The following is a 15245-nucleotide window of genomic DNA, read 5'->3' as shown; positions in this document are numbered from 1 at the left end:
CCTGCCAGGAGTGATTTCTGAGTGTAGAGTAATCCCTGCGCTGCTGGGTATAAAAAAAAAAAAAAAAAAGGTATTTTCTCTTCTCTTTATGGCCCTTGTCCCCAATCTTCGCCTATTCTGTTCACCAGTCTGGAAGCTCCAGCTCCCTCTCCAGTCCAGCTTTAGGGGCCAGAGTGATGTACCTCAGGGAAGGCTCATGCCTTGTACATGCCCAACCTGAGTTCAATCCCTGGCACCCCATGTAATCCCCTGAGTACCACCAGGAGTGATTCCTGAGCACAGAGCCAGTGATAAACCCTAAGCATTTTTTCTGTTTTGGGGCCACTCCTGGCTATGCTCCACTATGGAGTACACCTGGCTATGATCCACTCCTGGTAGGGCTCAGGAGTGCCATAACCCTTGTACTATATCTCTCTGGCCTATGTGTGTGTATGTATGTATGTATGTGTATATATATACATATATATATTGTGTATGTACTTATACATTCACATACAGTTATAGGCTCAATCTTGTTGCCTTTTCCCACGTACATCTTAGGTTACATGCAGCAGTGTTCAAGGGCTACTCTCAGCTAATGTTGGTGGGGTCACTCCTGGATGTTCTTGGGAGGATTCCTTTTGGGGCCAGGAACTCAACCTTTGTGCAAATGTGCTGCTAACCCATTTCCTATTTCTCTGGTTCTAGACTTTAATTTTTTTTTTTCTCAGAAAGGCCCCATGTGCTCCTTGGCAGGTGTGTAGTGTCTCCAATTCAGCCCTTCTGGGTGGGCCCCAGGAATGGCTCTCACCCCTGTCATTCATACAGCTTCATGCACATGGTCCCTCCCTTTTCTTTACTCAGTTTTCCCCTCTGAAAAGCCAGAGAAACTACCTCTATGGGGCTGGTTGAGGAATAAATGAAAGTTGAATCTGCTGCATGCTCTGGCAGTCTTGGACTTTGTTTTATTTTGTTTTTGTTTTGGAGAGATGTTACAGTCATAAATGTTTAGGGATGATCCCTGATTCCAGACACAGAGATCACTCCTGGCAAGTTTGGGGAACTATATACAGTGTCCAGGAATTTAACTTGGATTGGCCATATGCAAGGGAGTTACCCTATCTGCTGATACTATGGTTTTGACCTGCTCTGGAAGTCTGAAAATTTGGACAGTGGTGTGCTGAATTTTCCTAAAGAAGAGAGTGAAAGGCTTGCTAGTAGTTTCTCATGTTAAGGAAACAGCTGGCAAAAAGTGTGAATCATGTTTGCCAGAAACTTTTGGGGAAGAAATTGTAAAGCTGAGAGTTGTAAAACGAGGAATGACAACCAATCTGCATGTTCTTTTTTGTTTTGTTTTGTTTTGTTTTGTTTTTTGTTTTGTTTTTGGGTCACACCAGGCAGTGCTCAGGGGTTACTTCTGGTTCTATGCTCAGAAATCACCCCTGGCAGGCACAGGGCACCATATGGGATGCTGGGATTTGAACCACAGTCCTTCTGCATGATAGACAAACACCTTAACTCCATGCTACCTCTCAGGCCCCAATCTGCATGTTCTATTTGTCATCTCATTCTTTAGAGGAGGGTAGTCCTCTGAAGTGGCATTCAGGGAACCAATTCTTTGGGCACCAATGCAAGAAAAGGATCTGGGATCTCTTTATGCAAGGCCATCTCCCTGATTCTCTGATGGCCCTCTCATGCCCATTTTCTTTCTTTTTTTTTTTTGGTTTTTGGCTTTTGGGCCACACCCAGTGGTGCTCAGGGGTTACTCCTGGCTGTCTGCTCTGAAATAGCTCCTGGCAGGCACGGGGGACCATATGGGACACCGGGATTCAAACCAACCACCTTAGGTCCTGGATCGGCTGCTTGCAAGGCAAACACCGATGTGCTATCTCTCCGGGCCCTCATGCCCATTTTCTTCCCTCACTTATGGGTGGACTATTCTATTGGGTGTGCTACATGCCTAGAAAGAGCACCTCAAAAAGGAGACCTGACTCTGTTTTCACAGGACATTCTCCCTCCCTCCCTCTCTCCCTCCCTCCCTCCCTCCCTACTTCCCTCCCTCCCTCCCTCCCTCCCTCCCTCCCTACTTCCCTCCCTCCCTCCCTCCCTCCCTCCCTCCCTCCCTCCCTCCCTCCCTCCCTCCCTTCCTTCCTTCCTTCCTTCCTTCCTTCCTTCCTTCCTTCCTTCCTTCCTTCCTTCCTTCCTGACACATCTGGCAGTGCTTAGGGCTTACTCCTGGCTCTGCTCAGGGATTATTCCTAGTAGACTCTGGGGACCATTTATAGATAGTACTGAGGATTAAACCCAAATCAGCCGCATATAAGACAAGTATCTGCTGTATTATCACTCCAACCACCATCATTTCTGCTTTAAACCACTGCTGCAATGGTATCTGGACTTGGGGAAGTGGACATCCTGATTTGTGGGGGCTGGACCATGCCTGGTAATGCTCAGGGTTTTCTCTAGCTCTCTGGTCAGGGTTCACTCCTGGCTATGCTCAAGGGATCTTATGGGTGCCAGGAATCAGACCAGGATTGATCATATGTGAGGCAAGTGCTTTCCCCACTGTCCTATTTCTTCAGTGCTGCCCAGAAGAAAATTGGGGTAAAGAATCCTTATGACATGGAGGCAGGAAGCTGTCAGGGATGGTTTATGAAATGACTGTGGAGTCTGACTGCCCAGGGCTAGGCCCATGAGAGTGATGGCCAGAGGAGCATTCATTGTTCTGGGATCAACTGGATCTTTGTACTCTGGGTGCAGACAATCACAGAGAGGCTTAGGAAAATTCTGCTCAAACTTCTGTAAGGCCTTTGGGCAGCTCTGAAAGAGCTTTGCAGAGAAATGTGTTCTGGGAGCAGGAATCAGGGAAGAGGCCCTGGGGATGAGAAAGTTCCTGCCTTTTCAACAACCTGTTAATCCTTCCCCATTCTAGTCTGGAGACTGTCCTAGTAGAACTTTAACACTGGGACAATGACGACCCCCACCCCTAACAGCCCAATTTCCCATCCTTGGGCGTGGCACACTAGTGGAAAATAATAACTCGACTCAATTCAAATTCATTTCTTTTTTGTTGGTTGGTTTTCTTTCACTTTGGTTTCTTCGGGGGAGGGGACCACACCTAATAGTGCTCAGGGTTTATGTCTGCCTCTTTGCTCACTCTTGGCAGAGTTTAGGGGACTCTATGGGGTTCTAAGAATTGAACCTGGGTCAGCAGTGTGCATAGCAAGCATACACAAAATAAGTGTGTTCCCCCATCCTATCTTCCAGTACCCCCTGCACTACAACTTGAATTCAAATCAGTAAAAAATAAATAAATAGGGGATGGAGCAATAGTACAGTGTGTAGGGTGTTTGCCTTGCAATGCTGCTGATCAAGGATTGATCCCCAGCATTCCATATGGGCCAAGAGTGATTCCTGGCAGAGCCAGGATTAACCCCTGAACACTGTCTGATATGGCCCCTAAATCACAAATGAATAAATAAAAATCAAAGCTGGTATTTTAGTAAAGTTTGTAAGGTGCTTGCTTTGCAAGGGACTGAACTGAGTTTGATCCTTGGCACCCCAGAAGGTCCTCCTTAGCCCCACCAGGAGTGATCCCTAAGTCAAGAGCCAGCACTCAGTACTAAGCTCTGTTGGATATAGCCAAAAAATTAAAAATCAAAGAAACCCAGGAGTTTATTTCCAGTTACATTTTCATGAAATAGGGCCCGGAGAGATAGTACAGCGGTGTTTGCCTTGCAAGCAGCCAATCCTGAACCAAAGGTGGTTGGTTCAAATCCCAGTGTCCCATATGGTCCCCCGTGCCTGCCAGGAGCTATGTCTGAGCAGACAGCCAGGAGTAACCCCTGAGCACCGCCAGGTGTGGCCCAAAAATCAAAAAAAATTTTTTTCATGAAATAAGCTCACTGGAGGAGGTCAATGGGATAAGTCCTACAGTCATTACTCTTGTTTTTCAGTGAACAGAAAATTGCACAGGGACACTGGGAAAGTGGGGCAATATTAATTCAGAGAGAACATGGCTTTTCCAACAGGCCAGAATTGCCTTGGAATCCAAATCCCCCTCTTTTTGGGTCTTGGGCAAAAGTTTTCTTTCTAAAGGGACCTTATCTGGACTGCTAAGGGGGTGGTGAGCATTCCAATCTTCTCAATTTGCAGGACAAATCTAGACGGCCGACAGATCAGAGATAGAGGGGCTTCTCCATGTGGGTGGGGGGGCTATTGGTATTATTCATTCACCAACTTTATTCTCCCACCCCACCCCCACAAACACTGAAATCAAATCATTGTCAAAGAAGAGGGAAAGAATTCTCTAGCTTTGAAGAAGGACCATCTGATTTGACCAGCTGCTGTTAGGCTGAGTTGTCACTACAGAGGGACTTGCACAAGAATTCTGGGACTTCTCTCTATTCCTGTGGGGAGGGTGGTGGTGGAAAGAATGCAGATAGGTAACTGTCAGTAGAAAGCAGAAAAGATTCTCACTTTTTTTTTTTTTTTTCCATAGAAGATGAAGTGCATCCTATGTGTCCTAAAAGGTTCAGTGTATTGTCTCATCTGGCCTTTTCTCCCTTTGTTTTGGTTTGAGAGCCACACATTACAATGTTTACAGTCTGTGCTCAGGGATCACTCCTGGTGGGGCAGTGGACCACTCCCAATCTTATTGCTCAGTGATCATTCTTGGCAGAGCTCAGGGGTCCAGGCTATGTGAGGGATGAAATCCAGGCCTCCTTGCTGCAGGCAGAATTGATAGGCTGCCTAGAAGCTGGAGTGGGAGTGATAGTACAATAGTAAGTAAGTAAGTAAGTAAGTAAGTAAGTAAGTAAGTAAGTAAGTAAGTAAGTAAGTAAGTAAGTAAGTAAGTAAGTTAGTAAGGAAGGAAGGAAGTAAAGTAAGTCTTCCATGTGACTGGCCCATGTTTCCTGCTCCCCATATAGTTCCTTGAGCCTACAAGGAGGATTCCCTGAGTGCAGAACCAGAGTAAGCCCTGAGCACATTGCTGACTGTGTGGCCCCAAAACAAACACAGAAAACAAACAGTAAGCTATCTTTTGCCCTCTCCTGGTACTTAAATGTTGGCAACTTATTCTGATGTTCCTCTGAAACAGGTTAGTTTCAACTTAATTCTGCAGTAAAATGCCTGCAACCAACTATAAGACTGAAGGAAATGGGGGGAAAGCTGGGATGATGATACAGTAGGTAAGGTGTTCATTGGGAGTGATCTCTGAGTGTAGAGCCAGGAATAAGCCCTGAGCACTGCCAGATGTGGCTCAGAAGCAAAATAAAACAACAAAAAGGAAAGTGATGGCATATGAGTGTGACCATTGATCTGTGATCTATCTCTTCATTGTTGGTGTTTGTGGGCCACACCCAGTAGTGTTCAGGAGTTACTTCTAGACTCCTGGTGGACTCTGGGAACCATATGGAATGAAACCCAAGGCTACATATAAACCCAACACCTTATATACCGTACTACCTACTGTTGTACTGCTACTCTAGCCTTATCTACCGTTTTTCATTCATTCATCTATCCAACCCATCCATCTATCACACATTTATTCATACTGTCTAGCTATCCATCATACCATGTATCTGCTATCTATTCATTCATTCATTTTATCTAGTTATGTGAACACATTTTTGGGGGGGGGGGACCCACACCCGGCAGCTCTCAAAGGTTACTCCTGGCTCAAGGCTCAGAAATCGCTCCTGGCAGGCTCAGGGGACCATATGGGATGCCGGGATTCAAACCACCATCCTTCTGCATGCAAGACAAATGCTCTACCTCCATGCTATCTCTCCGAATCTCTCCCTATGAATACTTTTTTTTGACACATATCAGAGATATATCAGAAATTTCTCATTACATCAACGGCTGACAATCTAACCCATAATTTTAAGGAATCCACAACAGGATATGCCATAAACTATTCAGTCATTTTCTTACTTTGTTATTGTTTGGGGGTCATATGTGGCAGTGTTTAGGGCTTACTCCTTACTAAGGGATCACTCTTGGTTGTGCTAAGGGATTGAATCAGGGTTGGTAACATGTAAGGTAAGCACCTTAACTTTTGTATTATCTCTCCAGCCTTTCATTTCCTTGTTGGTAGATTTCTTTCCCTCTTTACTACAACCAACAATGCTTTTTGTTTTCTTTGTTTTGTTTTTAGTTTTTGGACCACCAGTAGTGCTCAGGCATTACTTCTGACTCTGTCCTCAGGGATCACTCCTGGTATTGCTTGGGGGAATCATATGGGATGCCACGGATCAAACTTAGATTGTCACATGCAAGGCAAGCCCCTACCTACTGTACTTTCCTTCTTTCTTTCTTTCTTTTTTTTTTTTTTTTTTTTGTGGTTTTTGGGTCACACCCGGCAGTGCTCAGGGGTTTTTCCTGGCTCCGTGCTCAGAAATTGCCCCTGGCAGGCACAGGGGACCATATGGGACACCGGGATTTGAACCGATGACCTTCTGCATGAAAGGTAAACGTCTTACCTCCATGCTATCTCTCTGGTCCCAACCTACTATACTTTCTCTCTAGCCCCTAACTAACAATTTTTGGGGGAAAAAACCTGTGCAAATCATACTTTACTTTTTTGTTTGTTTGTTTTTGTTTTTGGGCCACACCCAGCGGTGCTCAGGGGTTACTCCTGGCTGTTTGCTCAGAAATAGCTCCTGGCAGGCTCGGGGACCATATGGGACACTGGGATTCGAACCAGCCACCTTTGGTCCTGGATTGGCTGCTTGCAAGGCAAACGCCGCTGTGCTATCTCTCCGGGCCCCATACTTTACTTTTATTTTATTTATTTATAATTTGGTTTGGGGGCCATAGCCAACTGTGCTCAGAATTTACTCCTGGCTCTAAGCTCAGGAGTCACTCTTAGCGGGGCTCGAGGGGCCCTCTGCAATGCTGGGGATGGAACCCGGGTTAGTTGCTTGCAAGGCCAATGTCTTAACCCTGTACCTCTCTCCAACCTGCAAGGAACATTTTTCTTCCTAGCCTCTTTACTTCTAATATTTTGGAGGAGATAAACATACCTGTCTGGATAGAAAGGGAGCTACTCCCTGCACCAGTAGTCATGGAATTGAGCCTAGGAGTCTCTCATAGAAGTTGCATGCATCAGCCCTGAACCATTTCCTCCATACAAAAACCTAAGTCAGCTTTTGGGGGGGCTTCTCAGTGTTGCTGGGAGCCACATGGGCCACATCCAGTGATGCTCAGGAGGCCAGCTGGTACTAGGGCTCAGGCATGGGGCCTTGTGAACACCAGGCCTGCAATCAAGTTCTCCAAGTCACCCCCCACCCCCACTCCTGCACTAGGTTTTGGTGCTCTTGTTTTGTTTTGGATCATACCAGGCAATGCTCAGGGGTTACTCCAGGCTTTACACTCAGGAATTACTCATGGCAGCACTCAGGGGACCATATGGGATGCTAGGGATTGAATCTGTGCACAAGGCAAGTGCCTACCCGCTGTTCTATTGCTTCAGCTCCAATTTTTGGAACTCTGTCTTTTCTTTTCTCTGGCTCTGATTTTCTCCCCAGTTGTGGTATGAAAGAACAGGACACCCTCCCACCCCCCACACTCCCAGAGAACCCAGGGATGGGGTCACATTCAGCCCAGCAAATGCCAAGTCTGCACTTGAGGGCCCTGGGACAGTCAGCGATTATCATCAGTACAGGACAGTCTGTGCAGCCACCGTGTTTGCTCAGCCCTTCATTGGCTCAAGTCTTTGTGCAAAGCTTTCCTGGACAAGAGACTCAACTGACTTCATCACCAGCCCCATTCTCTGTGGGGCAGGTCAGGGGTCCAAATCACTGATATTTCCACCTGGGGCATATATGACTTCACCCTGAGCCTTGGGCAGAGACCAGGATCGCCAAGCTCCTAGACGGCAAATAGAAAGATGTGGTGGTGCCAAGCAGGGAGGGAAGTGTGAGTATGTGTATATGGCAGCAGGAATGGAAATGGGCCGTTTTAAAACTCTTTTTTTTCTTATGTGCCCTCACCCACCAGGATGTGGCAGAATAGCAGGAGGGTGCTGAGTGATCACCAGCAGCACTTAGCTTCTCTTAAGGACCGGAGAGACAGGATGCCTTGCATCCCTATGGCCTTGATTCAAATCTCTGACACAGTATATTGTCCACCTGAGAACCACCAAGTGTTTCTCCTGAGCTCTGAGCCTGGAACACCCATGAGCACCAAGATACAATCCTCTTGCCCTCCAAAAAAAACAACAACAACAACAACAACAAAAAACACCCAAATTTTATTATTATTGCATGTCATCCTTGTGCAGGGTCCATGCTAATCTTCTCTAATACTTGTGCATGGGCCATACTAAAATGCTAATTTTAGTGCTGCTGAAGTAAGAACTTTAACTTTATTATTATTATTGGATTGCAGAGATAGGACAAGTCTCCTACCTTGCATGCAGTTCAATATGTGGAGCTGCAAGGTTCTCTAAGCACTTTGGAGGAAATCCCACTGCTGGGTGTGTCTCCTAAGTCCAGGAAAATTAATAAAAAATGAATAATAGGGCCCGGAGAGATAGCACAGTGGCGTTTGCCTTGCAAGCAGCCAATCCTGAACCAAAGGTGGTTGGTTCGAATCCCGGTGTCCCATATGGTCCCCCGTGCCTGCCAGGAGCTAGTTCTGAGCAGACAGCCAGGAGTAACCCCTGAGCACCAATGGGTGTGGCCCAAAAACCAAAAGAAACAAACAACCCCACAAAAAATGAATAATAATAAATTAGGCTTAAAACAACATAACAGACCAGAATAGTAGGACAGCAGGTAAGGTGCTTGTCTTGCATGCAGCTGACCTGGATTTGATCCTTGGCATTCCATATGGTCATCCAATCCCACTAGGAATGGTCCCCAAAGTGTAGAGCCAGAGTAAGTCCTGAGCACCTCCGGGTTTGTATACCAAAAAACAAACAAGAATTAAAAGAAAAACAAAACAAAACAAACATAATACCAGGGCCTGAGAGATAGTAGAGGGTGCTTGCCTTGTAGGCATCCAACCCAAGTTTGATCTCTAAAATCACATTGGGTCTATCATCAGGACTGATGCCAGAGCATTATGGTCCTCCTAGCCTGCTTGGAGTGATCCCTGAGTGCAGAGCCAGGGGTTAGCCATGAGCACCACCAGGTGTGGCCCCCAAACCAAAATAAGTAAATACAACCATCCCATATCAAGGGAGTGGGGGCTGGGGCAGGGGACAGTTCTCCTTTTCTGTTTCTAAACATCTTAAAACAAATACATAGAGAAAAGCCAGGCTGGGTGTGGGTTCTGGCAGTCTCTGCGTTCCATGGAACATGTTTCCCATTACGAAAGGGGGAGAGGCAGGCCACTGGCAGAGGGAAAATATGCAGACAGGAGAGTAATTGGGGGTGTCCGGGTCGTGGGATAATCTGGGAGCCTGTTTCCAAAATGTTCTTGAAGCTTCTGCTATGCCGACAATGCCAAATAAGGGGGGTGGGGGAAGGCAGGAGCCTGAGCATTAAGTACAGTGGGGAGGGTACTTGCCTTACATGAGGCAGACAGGGGTTTGTTCTCCTGCATACCATAAAGCCCTGAGCCCACCTGGAGTGATCTCTGAGGGCAAAGGTAAGTATAAGCCTGAGCACCCCTGGGAGTGGTCCCAAAACAAAACTCAAAAAAAGGACTGAAAGTGGGCTTTACATGCGAGGCCTATGTTCTATCCCCAGCACCCAAAGGGTACCTTGAGAGAGAAAAATCCCTATACAAAGGGGTGTAGCCACAAAACAAAACCCAAACAAAAATCCTACCAAACATAAAACTGCAAGATTCATTTCACGCGCGCGCGCGCGCACACACGCACACACACACATACACACACACACACACACACACACACACACGTCAGAACATCACTAGTTTCTATTTGTTGGGTTGGGTCTTTTCACTTCAAGAATTGCAATAAAAGAACAATCTGATTAGAAATAAGGCGGGGAGGGCCCGGAGAGATAGCACAGCGGCGTTTGCCTTGCAAGCAGCTGATCCAGGACCTAAGGTGGTTGGTTCGAATCCCAGTGTCTCATATGGTCCCTCGTGCCTGCCAGGAGCTATTTCTGAGCCAGGAGTAACCCCTGAGCACCGCTGGGTGTGGCCCAAAAACAAAAACAAAAAACAAAAAACAAACAAACAAAAAAAAGAAATAAGGCGGGGGGGGGGGGGAGAAAATGAGTGTAATCCGAGAGTGTGTAGGAAAAGAAACACAAAGGTTAAAACCTAGGCAAAAGACATGGGAAAACAGAACTCAGCCACTGAGCACTTGCCCTTAATAGGTGAGGCCCTGAGTTTCATCCCTGGCACTGCAAAGAAAAACAAAACAAAACATAGGAATATTCTTCTTCTTTTTTCAAATGTGCTTGCTTATTTATTGTAGTGCTGGGGAAAATGGAACTTGATGTTTCATAAATGTGTGTACTTTTAATCTGTTGTACTTTTTTTTTTTTTTGGTTTTTGGGTCACACCCAGCAGTGCTCAGGGGTTACTCCTGGCTGTCTGCTCAGAAATAGCTCCTGGCAGGCACGGAGGACCATATGGGACACCGAGATTCGAACCAACCACCTTTGGTCCTGGATCGGCTGTTTGCAGGCAAACGCCGCTGTGCTATCTCTCCGGGCCCTCTGTTGTACTTTTAATCTAGATCCTCAGACCCTGTTCACTACCTTTTATGATCAAAAGAAATGTAAAGGAGGGGCTGAAGAGATAGTTAATGGCCAGCCCGGGTTTGATCCCTAGAGTCAAACAGGGTCTCCTGAGTTCTGCCAGATGTGATCCCTAAGTACATAACCATGAGTCACTCCTAAGAACTGCCAGGTGTGGGCCCCAAACCAAGTCAAAACAAAACAAAAATAAATGTAAATAATAAATAGATGTAAATGTGAAATAAATTTAAAGGAAAGTAAAACAACAGTATTATGGCCCTGACACATTTTTATATAATTTTTATAATGACACTATATATTTCTTCTTTTTTAAAAATATGAAACGCTTCACGAATTTGCATGTCATCCTTGCATAGGGGCCATGTTAATCTTCTCTGTATCATTCCAATTTTAGTATATGTGCTGCCAAAGCGAGCATGACACTATATTTTTTTAATTGAGCAGGGGGCTGGAGAATAGTACAATAGGCAGGGTGCTTACCTTGCATGTGGCTCAATCCCCTGAGCCTGCCAGAGGCAGGAATGACCAAAATTTTTTTTCATTAAAAATTTGTTATTTGGGGGGCTGGAAGGGTGGCACAGGTGGTAGGGTGTTTGCCTTGCACGTGCTAACCTAGGACAGATGGTGGTCAATCCCCCGTTGTCCCATATGGCCCTCCATATGGCATAGCCAGAAGTAACCCCTGAGCATCACCAGGTGTGGCTCCCCCCAAAAAAACCAAAATTGTTATTTTTATTAAGATATTGATTTATAAAGTTATTCATAATTGATTTTTAGGCATACTGTGTTTCAGCAGCAGTCCCACCAGTGTCAACTTCGCTTCTTACCCATCATTCAACTTCTAACGCACTTTTTTTTTTTTTTTTTTAAGTTTTTGGGCCGAACCCAGTGGAGCTCAGGGGTTACTCCTGGCTCTGAGCTCAGAAGTCACTCCTGGCAGGCTCAGGGGACCATAGATGCTGGGGATCATAGCCGAGTTGGCTGGGTGCAAGGCAAACGCCCTCCCCTCTGTGCTGTCTCTCTGGCCCCTTTCATATTTCTGAGATTAGTAAAATGCTAAGAAAGGGATTGAGAGTTGGGCAATGTGCTTCAGTGGTTAGAGAATATGCAGATTCCATCTCAGATATACACACAGTGGGTTGAAGAAAGCTCACTTTCTTCCCTCCTATTGGGAGTACAAATGAACACAAACAAAGCCTCACTTAGGCCCCTTAACTGTCCTGATCTATCCTCATGTAAACTGCAGGCGCTCTTTGATCTACTTCCCCTGTTAAGGCATTTATTATCCTCAGGATCTACTCAGGAAAGAATGCAAAAATGTATGCCCAAGGATGTTCCTGGCAGTGGGTGGGTGATAACAAGTAGTAAAAACAATTTAACTGTCCTTTAGAAGGGATAAGATAAAGAAATGACCTATCTAGCTACAATGGAATAATACCAAGATTAAATGAGAAGAAAAACAAACAAACCCAAATAAAAAAAATTAGCTGGTTCTGGTCCCTGCTCCTTCTAGGGGTTTGGGAATCCTTCCAAGCACGAAGGAACAAGAAGACAATCTGGGGGCCGGGCGGTGGCGCTAAAGGTAAGGTGCCTGCCTTGCCTTCGCTAGCCTTGGACGGACCAAGGTTCGATCCCCCGGTGTCCCATATGGTCCCCCAAGCCAGGAGCAACTTCTGAGCACATAGCCAGGAGTAACCCCTGAGCGTTACCGGGTATGGCCCAAAAACCAAAAAAAAAAAAAAAAGAAGACAATCTGGGCTGGAGAGATAGTAGAGTGGGTAAGGCTTACCATCTAGCCAGGAGTGGTCCTTTAATACACTGTGTGACCCAAAATTTCCCAAAGAAAAGGAGAAGACACTCACCTATCTCTAAAATGTGATAAGAAAATTAGAGCAGAGGAGAAGAGCTATAGTACCTGAGCAGGAGGGCACTTGCTTTACACAATTGATCTGGGTTATATCCCCAGCACCACTTAGGTTCCCCCAAGCACCACCAGTAGTGATCCTTAAACACAGAGCCAGGAGTTAGCCTGGAACACTTGGATCAGCTCCCCACCTCCTGGAAAAGAAAAGAAAAGAAAAGAAGAAAAGCAAAACAGTTACCATGTTCACTTTTTTGTTTGTTTTTGTTTTTGGGTCACACCCAGTGGCACTCGGGAGGGGTTACTCCTGGCTCTGTGCTCAGAAGTGGCTCCTGGCAGGCTCAGGGGACTGTAAAGGATCCTGGAATTCGAACCACCGGCCTTTCTGTGTGCAAGGCAAACACCCTACCGCTGTGCTATCTCTCCGCCCAACATGCTCATTTTCTATCCACACTGTATCATCCTCAAGCTTGTAGCGCTCTGGGCAACATATGAATTGTGACCTACATTTTACTGAGGGTAAACTAATATCCAGAAGTTTTAGAAAGTAGAGGGACCTTAGGCCAGAGAGACACAGTGCAGAATTAAGACACTTACTTTGCACAAGGCTGACCTGGGCTCCATCCCTCAAACTCAACTAGGAGTAAACCCTAAGCATCAAAGAAAGTTTGGGGGGGGGAACCTTTTAATTTATAAAGAAAGTGGGGCTCACACCCACGGGTTGCCTGTCCACTCTTCTACAACCTCCAAATAATCATTTGTTCAAAGTTCACGCTTATAGAGCGGGCAAGGATACTTGGATGCAGACATTCATTATCTTCTCCCTGCCAGGAAGTCATGAGAGAACCAGCTCTGATTTATAAATGAGGGAGTGTGGACCAGGCTAGAGTCACTTCCCTATAGACTTAATAATAGCAACTTAAACTTGTGTTTATAAGCAGATTTATAGCTCATCTCAGGCTGTTTGGGGATGCTACAATAGACCTTGGGTTGTTCTTATTATGATGATCATTGATTCTTGCTTCTTCTTACTATTATTATGATTCTTTTTTCCCTGGCTTTTCTTGTTGGGATGTGGAGGATCCAGAGCTCTTGATGGAGATGTGCTAGCGGGCTGGGGGGATGTTGGTGTGGAGGCCACACACTTTGCCATGGTGCCAGGCAGGAATTACATCAGTGGTGCTGAGGATGCCACTGGAGTGGTCCAGAAATTGAACTCGAGTAGGCAGGTTGAGCCATATCCCTGAGTCCTATTTATTGTTATTACTATTTATAATAGTAATACTTGTACTGCAGTTGGGGAGTGGGGCATGTCTGGCGATGCTCAGGGCTTACTCCTTGCTCTGTGCTCAGGGATCACATCTGGTCATGCTCAGGGGACCATATGGGGCACTGGGGATCAAACATGGATCTGCCAGTAAAGCAGGTGTCCTACTCACTTTTTTTTCTCTCTCCCCATCTCCGACCACTTTTTACATACCAAAATCTGGGTCCAAATCTAGAAAACTATTGCAATATTGCCATTGCCTTTCTAGTGGTGCCTGTCAAATTCACCCTATTCTTTTTTTTTTTTTTTTGTTTTTGGGCCACACCCGGTGACGCTCAGGGGTTACTCCTGGCTATGCGCTCAGAAGTCGCTCCTGGCTTGGGGGACCATATGGGATGCCGGGGGATCGAACCGCGGTCCTTCCAAGGCTAGCGCAGGTAAGGCAGGCACCTTACCTCCAGCGCCACCGCCCAGCCCCATAAATTCACCCTATTCTTATGGTTTATTATCAAAATATATACAGCTGTTTGAGGTAGTGTGGTGAGGCCATGAATGGAGCAATTGGCACAGAAATTTTCTAGGAGTTAGGCATATAGTAGATGCTGGGTAAAATATTGGAAGCCTGCACCTCACTCCCCAACAGCCTGCTTTCAGCTAGAGCAGCCAGAGCTTGTCAATCACAGGCTAATTGAAGCAGGAGTGATATGCCTTTATTATTCCACACTGGGACGGAGTGCCTACTGGCCAATGAAGGTCAAAAGACAGGGTGGCTTTTATCTTTCCAGCAAGTCTGGAGCACAAGGGGGAGGAGGGGGCACACCCCCAGAGGTTTCCTCTTGAAAACAAATAGTTACTCCCCCCACCTCCCCTGAATAGCTTTCCTCCATCAAAGCTGTAAATGTCGGGAAGCGCCAGGACTTTGCCCCAGCCTGGAAGGAACTAATAAAGCATTGAATGGAGAGAGTGACCCCTATCTAGCAGAGGGGTCCCCGCTGAGCTCTGGGCCAGCCTGCTGCCTTGCTGAGCCTTGAAAGGTCTCATGTCATTAGTCAGTGTCTGATGGGGGACCCTTGCAAAATTATCCAGAAAGGCCCACTAGCTCCTCTTTCTGTGTTCGACCCCAATGGCGTTTTAACTTTTTTCCTAGCTTTTTCTTTCTCCCTGTGTCCCCTCCTGTTGGAAGGGAAAACCTGGCTTCATCTTTTTCTCCTCTTTAGAGGCCTGTCTGAAGTGAAGTGAAATCAGCAGTTTCATGCTTGGGACAACAAAAAGGTTGGGAACAGTCTTCCTTTCTCATGCAGTTTCAAGTCCTAGCAATGTCCAAATTTGTGATTCCCGTGAAAACCTTTTGCTTTCATTCTAGTTATTGCTTTCATTCTAGTTCTTTTTATAAAAAAAATTGGGGGGGGGGCGGAGAGATAGCATGGAGGTAAGGCATTTGCCTTCC

At 46.1% G+C, this 15245-nt stretch overlaps 2 non-coding genes across 2 annotated transcripts; both read right to left on the bottom strand.

Annotated features, from left to right (window-relative positions):
- Positions 1-8224: 8224 nt before the first annotated feature.
- Positions 8225-8327, bottom strand: LOC126012401 (U6 spliceosomal RNA). The gene has a single exon (XR_007496888.1). It is a non-coding gene; the product is annotated as a U6 spliceosomal RNA (small nuclear RNA).
- Positions 8328-10981: 2654 nt separating this feature from the next.
- On the bottom strand, positions 10982-11088 carry LOC126013104 (U6 spliceosomal RNA). Its single transcript, XR_007497436.1, has one exon. It is a non-coding gene; the product is annotated as a U6 spliceosomal RNA (small nuclear RNA).
- Between the last annotated feature and the right edge of the window lie 4157 nt (positions 11089-15245).

Source organism: Suncus etruscus, chromosome 6, assembly GCF_024139225.1.
Source record: "Suncus etruscus isolate mSunEtr1 chromosome 6, mSunEtr1.pri.cur, whole genome shotgun sequence".
Taxonomy (NCBI): Eukaryota; Metazoa; Chordata; class Mammalia; order Eulipotyphla; family Soricidae; genus Suncus; species Suncus etruscus.
This window is presented reverse-complemented; position numbering and strand designations above follow the sequence as displayed.